This window comes from Trachurus japonicus, chromosome 20 (assembly GCF_045865225.1).
Source record: "Trachurus japonicus isolate A0001 chromosome 20, Traja_1.0".
NCBI lineage: Eukaryota > Metazoa > Chordata > Actinopteri > Carangiformes > Carangidae > Trachurus > Trachurus japonicus.
Genome location: NC_140926.1, coordinates 3,923,473 through 3,935,540, shown reverse-complemented (window position 1 = coordinate 3,935,540; position 12,068 = coordinate 3,923,473). Strand labels below are relative to the sequence as shown.

The 12,068-nt window shown below is 40.9% G+C and overlaps 1 long non-coding RNA gene across 1 annotated transcript in view; it reads right to left on the bottom strand.

Annotated features, from left to right (window-relative positions):
- Nucleotides 1-2,497: 2,497 nt before the first annotated feature.
- LOC146966192 (uncharacterized) overlaps nucleotides 2,498-12,068 on the bottom strand; it is a 15,954-nt gene continuing 6,383 nt past the window's right edge. The window contains exons 3-4 of the long non-coding RNA XR_015034508.1: nucleotides 4,411-4,488; nucleotides 2,498-2,572 (exon numbers count right to left, since the gene is read on the bottom strand). This is a non-coding gene — a long non-coding RNA (uncharacterized LOC146966192). The remainder of the gene's footprint in view (nucleotides 2,573-4,410; nucleotides 4,489-12,068) is intronic.

Genomic DNA, 12,068 nt, shown 5'->3' with positions numbered 1-12,068 from the left:
GTGTCGCGCACACATTTTATTTTCTCTCTCTCTCTCACACACACACACACACACACACACACACACACACACACACACACACACACACACACACACACACACACACACTGTTGAATCAATATATCATCAAGCGTTCCCCCCTGAAAGAGAAAAACAACACATGTTTTCTGTTTTGCTTCACTTCAGCCCTTTGAATGGATTTTTTTTCTTGACATGTTTATTCAGTTGTTGCCACTAAAACTGAATCAGAGAAGAAGTTTGGGAGACAAAAGACAAAACATAAGTTATATCACTTAAAAAAAGAAAATAAACTCTGCAGGTATAACATTGCACATTTGCACCTCGATTGATTAAAAGAAGAGAAACAGCATGAAGGAAACTTCACAGTGATTCCTACGCTGTGTCTGAAAAGTTCATTAAAGCTGCGAGCTAACAGCTAAGTTTTTATTTACATTATAAAAGAGTCTCATATTAATGTGGATGAATCTATGTAACCCACACTTGTTCATGGGTCCATTTTCGATAAATATATCGTTTTGTCTTAATAGTTATTTAGATATTAATATTTAGTGGTCGACTCGCCCAGCATTTTCCTACTTCACAATAGTTTTCCCGGACGCTGCCCGGTGGGTCGCTAGTTGGCATCGTTTATGGTCGGAACTACGACGGTATCTGATCGTCTTTGAACCTCTGACTTTCATTCTTGATGAATGAAAACATTCTTGGCAAATGTTTTCGCTTTTGTCCGTCTTGCGCCGGTCCAAGAATTTCACCGTGCGCACGGAGGCTCATGGGAAATGTAGTGTGAAAACACTTCGCTTTCCGAAAGTCCTCGTAGTCACTTTAAGTTAAAGAAAAGAAAAAACTAAGTGAAAATTAAGTAAGTCAGTGGTGAGCAAAGCCAACACATGAAGACTGGATCATTTTCTCTGTTTAACATGGCTCAGGTCTGATCAGTATAGAAAAGGTGAGTAGGCTGCTGGTCCTGAAAACTCAAAACAACTAGCTGAAAGAAGCTAAAACGCTCATCACAGCGGAGGTGAACACAATAAAAGACATTAAAACCATTGCCTATATCAAAATATTGATCAAATATAGATATATATTATATAATATATATTGTATTTTCTTCTCTTCTTGTGTCTTGTAAATGTCTGAGCTGCACAGAGAAGATCGAAGCAGGAATGAAGAGATTTTAGAAAGTCTCCTCGGGAACAGAAACCTGGTCAAAATGGGATTTGGAGTCAGAACTTCAACAGTGGAAAAGGAAAAAAGACCCAGACTCTCATTGATTTGTACTTTGAATTCAGATGCTCTTCGTCTTTGTCAACACACTCTGTGATCAGCTGACCTTCGATCACACACACACTTCCTTTTTCTTCTTTATCACACATCCGTCTGGATCCCAGAGGGAGGAAGCTCCTCCACAGCCAAAAGCCCCTCAGTCTCAGGATTTGATTTTCTAGAGGCGCTTTCAAAAACGTCTGTATATCTGTTGTGAACTGTTGTGAGAAAGGTCACGGAGCTCAGCGTCTCGTCCTCCCGCCTATAAAACACGACCGCGCTTTTGGCATCACAACAAAACACAACACAACACAGACGCTGCTGCTCTCGGGAGGGTCGATTGATTTCTGCCTTGAGTCATTTTACACTCGTGCTCCATGAACGCTTCAATGTTCAGCAGCACGTCAGTCGTGTGTGTGTTGTCATGTATCATGATGCCTGTCCAGAGAAAAACCTCTTGACACTGTCTCATGTTGTTAAAGGGATACTGTAGTGCACCCAAAATTCAAATTTCACTCATTATCGACTCACCCTCATGTGGACTAAGGGCTGGGAGAAGTTTCAGAGTCCTCCGTGTCTTCTCTGAGTTACAGGGGGTCTCGGCGTAGCAGTGCATGTCCATATGACGGTTGCAAATGGATACCAACTGTCTTCGTAACAAAAAGACACACCAAAAAACATCCAAATACCTCCATGCTGCTCGTATGTAATGTCCCTCTTGTATTGAAGCCCCGAAATGCGAAATTGTCCAGAAAAAAATCTCAAATCTCACGAGATTTGGACGGACCAGGAGGAGGAGCTTCCACTGCAAACAAGCTTGAAATATAGACTCATTTAATTTTTTTCAGAACAATTTCGCATTTCGGGGCTTCAATACAAGACGGACATTACAGACGAGCAGCATGGAGGTATTTGGATGTTTTTTGGTGTGTCTTTTTGTTTCAAAGACAGTTGGTATCCATTTGCAACCGTTATATGGACATGCACTGCTACGCCGAGACCCCCTGTAACTCAGAGAAGCCACAGAGGACTCTGAAACTTCTCCCAGCCCTTAGTCCACATGAGGGGGGAGTAGATAATGAGTGAAATTTGAATTTTGGGTGAACTATCCCTTAAACATTAAGATGGCCTCCTCCCTCAAACATGCATCTGATGAACTCCACTCGTCCCAGTGGTGCCTCCATGCAGCGAGCTGCTTGTGCAGGCGGAGGGAGAGGAGCCAGTTGTCTGAGAGATGAGGAGGAGATCAACCTGGAAAAGTTGTTCTTGTGCCTGAAACGGCTCCAATCTGAAAAGTAATGAGACAAAAATGTTCATTACTCCAAGAAGAAGAAGAAGATGAAGAAAAGCTGCAAAGAGAGAGAAGAGCTGGCTTTGGCAATCGGCACTGTCAATCAGAGAGGCCACGCCCACAATTTAAAGTTGTAATAAAATTATATAAACATTGACACCTGTATGCGAAATAAGCAAATTAGGTGTAAAGACTAGATCCAGGCTGTAAACATGTTTATTTCTGCTGTGAAGTTAAAGGACTCTTTAACACGGGAGTCAATAGAGACTGACTCACTCTAGTGGTCAGGAAAGGAACTGCAGTGTTTGGTAGATATAGTTTATTTAGATCTTAAAGCAGAAGTAAGCGGAATATTTGTGTTAATATAAGTCTTAAATAGTTCTATCTTCCGACAGCAATCACTTACATAGAGTGTTTGGTCTGAAACACGGGTCTGTCAGTCCCTCTGCTCTGCTCTGAGCCGAGGAGAAAACTTTCCTTGTATCCTACAACCTTTATCCAATGAGGAGAGAGAACGGCATAAAGGGGCGGTCCTCTCTGTGTGTGCAGCCAAGGGATGCGCGTGAATGTGGTGACGTAGGGACGTAGGACGTAGGGACGAGGGCGGGGACTGCTAACTCCATCTGCTGACAGGAAGTTAGACAAAACCACCGGATCGCTTACTTCTGCTTTAATACACTCTACAAAAAGCAGATTCATACTAATGTTAAAAAAAAAACCCACAATGAATGGATCTGTGCTCTTAAGTTAGAATAATGCATAATATAAATGTTTTTATACTTTATTTAATTGTGTGAGTGGGTGTCAGTGACTTGAACTCGTGCTGTCGGTTGATGTTTTTAAGAAGCACAAAGGTCTTTTCTCAGTGGAGCAGCTCATTTACATCTTGTTTTACATATTGTAAACAAAGTTATTCAGCAGCCACTGCTCACTGGCACATGTGTCATGTTAGACAGATGTCGGATTTGAATTTTTTTTTAAAAATGTAAATGCATGGGTGAGTGTTGCATACAAATTTACTGACAAGCTGCTTTGTTTCTAAATAATGGGTCCATATATAAGCTGCAGTGGGTATTTGTTTTCTAGACCCCTGTTGCATGCAAATACTGAGAAAAGTGTCTCTAAGGCCGGTGTTGGATTAAACATCTCCTCTCTCAGCTTCTCTCTGGAGCTTTGTTAACGTTTGATGTCAGCCAATCAGAAGAGAGGACACTTTGAGCCTCTCTTCTGATTGGCTGACTGTTTTCTGACTGATTCTATTAGCAGATTTCAGAATAAAACACTCAGAGAAACCAGATACTGCAAGTTGTTGGATGGTGGGTCCAGCCGGTGGTGAGGGGGCGGGGTTTTGTTGTGACATCACAAAGTGACAGGAAGTCCTGACGGCTGGTTTTAAGGCTCAGTTTCTGAATACAGGCTGTGTGCATTTCTCTGTGGACTGAGGCTTTGATACTTTCACAGTATTAATATAGAACATAGAGCTGCTTTATAATCACACTACACATGGACATCTACCTTTATACTGTATGGAGCTTTAACACAAACATCTACCTTTATACTGTATGGAGCTTTAACACAAACATCTACCTTTATACTGTATGGAGCTTTAACACAAACATCTACCTTTATACTGTATGGAGCTTTAACACAAACATCTACCTTTATACTGTATGGAGCTTTAACACAAACATCTACCTTTATACTGTATGGAGCTTTAATACAAACATCTACCTTTATACTTATAAACTTGACATTTTGATTTGAATTCAGTCCATCACTGGTTTAATTTAATCTAATTTCATGTTTTAACTCTGAATTAAAGCCGACAGTCCTACCTGTTGCCCCGTTTCCTGACTTCTCTGCATCTTCACAGGACAAAAACATGATCTGGCCACAGGCTTCACATCTGGGGCCTGTAGCACATTTATTTTTAATGATCTTGACAGAAGGCAAGCAACTTCTCATCCTCTCTGAGGGGCTAAATATGGACTTTCATACTGCCCTAATTATACCAACAAATGTGGCTCCCAGGATAAATTATGCATTTTTTTTTTGCTTCTCTCCTTCAGGAATTTACAGTTGATTTTAAATACACCCAGTAGGATGAACCAGCACGACATATGTTTGTACAAGCACAGTCGACGCTGATCTTAACTCCATAAATAAGAGAATGAAGAACAGCGAGGAGGAGGAGGAGGAGGTTTTTCACTCAAATGAATTAGATTTTGTCCTTTTTTTATTTTTATTTTTTCTTGCAGCTGACTGCGTTTCACCGGCCTCATCAAGCCGCTGAAAACCAACAGCAATCAACTGAATAAATCAAACAGGAAAGCTGAAAAGGAGGCTGCAGTTGCTCCGTAACACATTTCAAATGAAATGCACAAGCACACAGATAGATGCATGACTGCGTGGACGCACAAACTAGTTTGACATGCACACACACACACAAACATGCAGTTGCACAGACACACACTCAATTCTTATGGGTCCAGGCAGTGGAGCTGAAGCATCTTGGCATGGTGATTTATTCATTTGCTTCTAGCAATAACTGAGGATATTGTTAGCGCCCCACCCATAAATCTATGTTATTTTTTTTCTCCCCCCCCCCGAAACATGGAGATTTGGAGAGCCGAGGCCGCCGGCGGGGGAAATCGAGATGATGAAACACGATCTTGACTTTTCCAGAAGGAAACCTACACGACGGCAGCGAGTGACGGAGTGTTAATGTGCGAGAATGTGTAATTTTAGTCCATTTGTGTGACGGCCAGACGAGAGAGTCCATTTCTCCATGGCTTAACTGTGCAGCCAGCTGAGCAGAGTACACACACACACACACACAGACACACACAGACACACACAGACACACAAACACACAGTGTGCACTCGGTGTAATGTGCAGTACATGAGACAATGAATTATGAAGTGTAAATGTCACTTCTCCACCGCTGAGTCGCTGCTGCAGCTTCAAGGTTTCACTCAAACACACCGACACCTGACTAAGTTCAACATCTGTATTCAGAGATGATGTCATTACTGTACCATTCAGTGATGCTGTTGCTTAGTAACTCATCATCTCTTCATAAATATTCACTTTCATTCTTTATTTACTTTTATTTCCTTAAGCTTTAGCCTCGAGCTAAACTTGTGTAAATTAATTTCCTGCATTCAGTTCCCGTCATGACAAAGCAACATCACACTGTAAAACCACATTCAGCTGGTTTTTTTTGTTTGGTTGTTTTTTTGTTTTTTTTAAACAGAAAGCAACTTTAACCTCTTATGGATTCAAAAACATTTAATATGAACACCAGAAAGACCTTTCCATAGGCGGCGCTATCAATAGGCTAGGGGAAGCTTAGCTTCCCTAGATTGTCACAGAAAATGAAATAAAATCATCACAAATATTAAAATAAAAAAATAAAATGTTTTTTTTTCGTTGTTTTTAAATTCTATTTTAGAAAGAGGTGGGAAATACATTAAAACACACATTTTTAAGGTATTATCTATGTCGATGTTATTTTTTATTTCGGTGGTATTTGTATTTGACTGGTTACCTGCGTCATTACGTACACACGGCGTAGCTACAAAGCGCAGCGTAGAAGCTTACGCCTTTAGTCTAGCGAAATGAAAAGAAAAAAAGCCAGGTAAAGCGGACATTAGAAGTTGAATATCAAAATTAAAGAGTCCTATGCAAGAGCACGCTGTGAGCTGCAGCAGCAATGAAGCCGACCCCGATGCTTATGGCGGGCTGCCGCCTTCCCGGCTTTGGCCCCCGCCCTCCAGACACCTGCAGCCTTTCTCCAGCCACTGGCCGCTGGCCTCCTCCCCCCAGATACCAGCCACTGCCCGCGAGTCACCGGCCTACCTCCAGACCGGCCACGGCCCCCCGAACGCCTGCTGCCTCCCTCCAGTCACCGGCCTACCTCCGGACACCTGTGTGAGCGCACATTCTCAACGATACAGCGGTGCGCAACTGGATGAGGACAACTATGGCACAGCAGATACTGTCAACTCTGTCGCTTCTGTGCATCTAGAGCAATGACTATAGGATTAAAACCTGAAGAAATAGTTGAGAAATGTGACACTAACGCCCTGTGGCATGCTGCTTCATTAGGGTAAGAACATTGATTATTAATTAATTATGGGCTACAACAGCAAAAAAAAAAAAAAAAGAAGCAACAAGTAGAGAATGAAAGGAATCATTCTGCTGCATTGCAGTTTGATGAACATAATAATAATATATGTATCTGCCTATGGGTAAAGACTTTATTTTTTTTATTTTTCTGTCCCGTAGCTTCCCCATTCCTACCGCCCTAGCGCCGCCTATGGACCTTTCATTCTTTCTGCTTAACAACATAATGCATTTCTGATCCAAGGTCAGCGGAGAAACTCTGCAAACACACATCTGAACAAATATCAGAGATAATCATGAAGCAACCTTCAACACACACACAAACACACTAAAAACTGCTTCAACTTTAAACACATTCTCTCACAACTTCCTCTTATGTAAAAACCAAACAGGACCTTTAAACATATCAACATGATGTGAATGCACCGTGTGTGTGTGGTAGTTGTTGTGTGTCAGTGTCACAGCTCTACACATCATCGGAGCGGTCGTGTTTGGATTTCATGCCGAGGAATTTTCTTTCTTTTTTTCTCGAGTGAATTATTCACTGACGACGACGACAGACATCAAATAAAACGTGTCACGTGTCCTTGAACCTCACACGCAGATGTTGAGTCAACACACACACACACAAATAAAAGCTGTGGAGGAATAAACACACACACTTTGGTCAGTAGAGTTGCAGCTCTGATCAACATGATTCCTTGGTCTCTGTTGACATATTGGGTGATTAATTACCATACATTTCTTACATACAGCTCCTTTAACGTGTTTCTTGCGTGAACTTTGACGCCCTGATGAAGAAATGAAGAAACAAAATTGATGAGACAACCTTAAAGGGATAGTTTTTTGGCAAATTGGCCCATTGCCATAATCCCTATAGTCATAGCAGTAGATTTGTTACCTTTAATTGTCGGTGCAAGCTATTTTTAGAACGGCGGAGCAGAACCGTGAGCTGCTCAGAGCTACGCTACGGAGGCTAATGGGATTTCTTGGTTTCTCATCAAACTCATCAAATACACAATCCAACAACTCCACAACGCTCTGGTGGACAAGTTGTGACCTGCACATTCACCACGCTATGAAATAATAACACAACGTTACCACACAGAGTTGTTTTAGAGGGAAATACAGAGACTGCTTGATGAAAAACTGTCCCTGAAGGCAACGCGCATCAGTGGTTTTGCATGTATTTCCCTCTAAAACAACTCTGTGTGGTAACGTTGTGTTATTATCTGTGAATGTGCAGGTCACAACTTGTCCACCAGGGGCGTTGTTGGAGGTGGTTGGGATTGTGTATTTGATGAGTTTGATGAGGGAAACCAAGAAATCCCATGAGCCTCCGTAGTGTAGCTCTGAGCAGCTCATGGCTCTGCTCCACCGTTCTAAAAATAGCTTGCACCAACAATTAAAGGTAACGGACCTACTGCTATGACTATAGGGATTATGGCAATGGGCCAATTTGCCAAAATGTTGAACGATCCCTTTAATACATTTTCATTTCTGCAGCAGAAACTCTACTTGTGTCCTCTCTGTCTCTCTGATCTCAGATCAGTCTCCTTTGCACCAGTTTCTTTCCTACACTGCATCATGGTTATTCTATAACAATTGTATTTATTCTGAATTATTCTCAGTCGTCTGCTTTGCACTTGCAGTTTTATGTTTTACTGTTGGAAGGCGTCCTTGAGTGCCTAGAAAAGTGCCTGTAAATATAATGTATTGTTACTATTATTACTGTTATTATGCACAGAGAGATTCTGTCCTTTCTCAGAATCGACTGAAAACAGTCTGTACGTTCATAAATGTCACACATCCACTTCCCTCTGTGTGCGTTTCGCCTTTTCACTGAGAATAATTGTGCATTTAAGACGTGAATCATGAATCATAAATAAGTTTTGAACTCCTGCCGTACTTTTGTCCATCTGTTCATCGAATTTTAATCTGTTATCTGATTAGAAATTCTAATTTGTTTCCAACAAAAAAGTGAAGATGTGAATGTTTTTATAAATGAAGAAGCAAAAAAAATAATACTGAGACTTTCTGTAATTGAATAAACATCCTCTTCTCTGACTGTTAAATGAAGCAAGGAGCTGATTTAACACTGATAAACACAGAGTACTGTAATTTCTGCAGCTGGGTATCGAACCTGTGAACAGAGGTTGTTTTTTTTTTTTATAGAAGATGTGGTGATAATTTGAGGAAAGTGCAGCGTTAACGAGGACACCACTCTCCTCCACTGTTCACAGGAAATGGACCAAGATAACACATTAATGTGACAGTGATGTAGTGACGTTTAAAAATGATACACACTGCACTTCTAAAACACTACAGCCCTCATGATGCACACACACACACACACACAGCTGTATGTTATCAGCCATGTGTGAGTGTGTCAGTCAGTTATTAACGACTATGAGACGGATTATCGTGCTGAGACGTTCATGGTCGACAGAGGATGAATCTTACTGAGGTTTTCATTCGTCCTCTGAAACATCTTGATCTCATTTCTGACCTTCACAGTTTCCTTTGTGTTTTTAGACGGCGACAGTTCAACCTGCAAAACTGGCAACGGCGTTCCCAACAGACGTTTATGTAACTGCATCATGATCACACACTGAACTGAGATAGTGTTCAAACATCAAACATTAATCTGATCTAATCTTCTTGATCTAATTTTACATCTTTTCTACACCTGTAAAGCTTCACTGAGACAATGTAAATGTTAAAGTTTTGCAGTTCAATCATGATTATTCAGAGGATTATTATACTATGTTTGTATGCAAACAGAACAAACTGTCTCGGCTAATTCATGCTGCTGGAAAAACGATTGGTGTTAAAGAGGTGACTTGCGTTTGCTCGTTCTGTATACATGTAGGTTAGTAATTTTACTTCAATTTTAGCACTTTGTATCTGGTGATATTTATTCATTTTTCAATACACCATGTTTTTTGCATTCTCCGGCACTTTGTATGATACTGTATGAATGCACATATCTATTGTATGTGATCGTGTGTAGTTGTATGTTCTGTGTTACTTGTGGCTGCAGTATGGGCGAATGGCCCAGAGCAAATTTCTCACATTGTGGGACAATAAAGTTAATCTTAATCTTATTGCACGTTTAATGATGCAGCAACAACAGGCCAGAGGAGCCAAATTAACTAACTAACTAACTAACTAACTAACTAATTCACCGACAGTGAATCACTACAGACGGTCTTTCAGAATAAAATCCCAATAGTCTAGGTAGGAAAATGGCAAAATAATCATTGTTGAAAAGTTCTGAGATCGTTTGGATCCAAAATTGAAATCACAATTAAAACTCCATTAATTGTCCAGCTCTATTCAGAAGCTAAAATCTTTTAGCATGTGATGTTGTGATGGCGCCACCGTGTGGACAGCTGTCTGTCTCTGGACACACACTGTTTTTCCAGCTGGAAACGTTGGTTTTCACTTCGTAACGTCAATGACGCTGGTGAAAAATGGCTGTTAAACCTCCAAGAGTCCAAAGTGACATGATCATATTTCTTCTTCCAGTCACAGACACAGAAACCATGTGACTGTGGTGATGCAACACTGGTGCACACTCACTGGCGTCGGTTTCTGTTTCCTGGCAGGAACCTCTTTTAAAAGCCCAGTGAGTGGTTTGGATGGTGACGTGACGAAGGTGTTGAAAAGTGAAAACTGTGAGTGCAGAACTTTTCGTGACTCACATGGATCCATGTTGGAGACAGCTGGTGTTTATCGGATTTACACCTTTTTTTCCCTCCTGAAACATCAGATAACAGTGATAACAATGAACTTCAGAGCACAGGCACAAAGCACAATTCATCTATAAAGCCTATAGAAAAGCCTATAAACATTGATTTTCCTCCTGCCTCCAAGTTTCAGTCTTGAAAGATTTTTATTCCTCTTGATTTTTTATCATTTTTTCAGCCGGCAGAAATCTGCAATTAGCAGCTGAGACGAACCGTTTGGATAAAGTTTCATTCTCACGTTCGTTGATTCACCACTCAAAGCTCACGATGTAAATATCACACAACATTTAACGTCTATATCGTCCCTATCACTTTTATGGACGATGCTTTATCCAGTTTTAAATAAGAAGCTGATTCCCATGTTTCATGTTGATGATCGATCGGAGGACCAGTCGAAGAGAAGCAGCAGTAAAACGTGGATCCGTCTGTGAGTGGCTTCTCTCCTGGCATCACGCTGACAAAAAACCAAACAGGCTCAGGTGAATCTTGGCTGTCCTTTTGAAGCTCTTTGTTGTTCTGCAGCGTTTAAGGAGAATGTGAAGTTGTTAGAATCATTTTCCAGCCTGTGTCGAATAAAAAGCTTCATCGCACCAAATCCAATAATCATCGATTGGTCGGTCTGCAGAAAAAGCCGAGCTGAACTCCACTGGAGGACAGAGTTGGTCCAGTTTTCATATTCCTGCTGTTTATACCTGAGGTTAGAGACGCCGACCTCGTCTCCATCTCTTCATCTCTGTCCTGTTTCTGTCCAGAGAAGGAATAATGTCTCTAAAAGCTTTGACATTTCCATCAAACAGTCGGGGAAACATCTTCTGTTCTGGTGCAGGGACCTGAAAGTCACATCATCATCATCATTGGCCATGTTGTTTCCTCTTGAGTGCAGCATGACCAGAACTGATCGACATCCAACAGCAACACAAACTGGATGGACTATGGTTACTATAACAACGATCACAGATGGGTTTGGTTCAGGTTTAGATGATTTCCTTCTCGAACTGTTTTAACTCGTCACATTTTAACTTTCTGATTTTAAAAATAGCTTAAAAAGACAAAGATCAGAGAAGATCTGGTCTCCCAAAAGGACAAAAAACGGATTCAAATAGTTAACGAGTTACAACCAGTTCCATCCTGAGGACCTGCACTTCTTCTACTTCTGTGTTTCAAATTTTAAGGATTTTAAGACTAAAAGGTGATTTTATATTTTATTAAAGAGGAACTATGCTACATTTTACCTTAATTAAACAGCTTGGAGTAATTGTGATGGTTTAATAAATGGTTTTACTAGTTCCAGGGACAATGGAGCCTCCGGTGTCCCAGCTCTCGTCTCTGCGGCACCGCCACACGAACACGGTTTATGACGGATTAAACTACACAAATATACACAACGTAACAAAATTGTCGTAAATTTCTCACCGGCTTCGTTAAAAACAAATGCACATGGCTGGGAGGAGGGTTAGCAAGCAACACAGCAGAAAAGCGACCAGACTTGCATAGTTCCTCTTTAAATAAAGAACATGAGCACCTCCTCCTCCTTGTTATGAGTTTATGTTATATGCCACACAGGAAGGTACAGGTTTCCAAACATGAATGTGAAATAAAGAGATAAAATGTA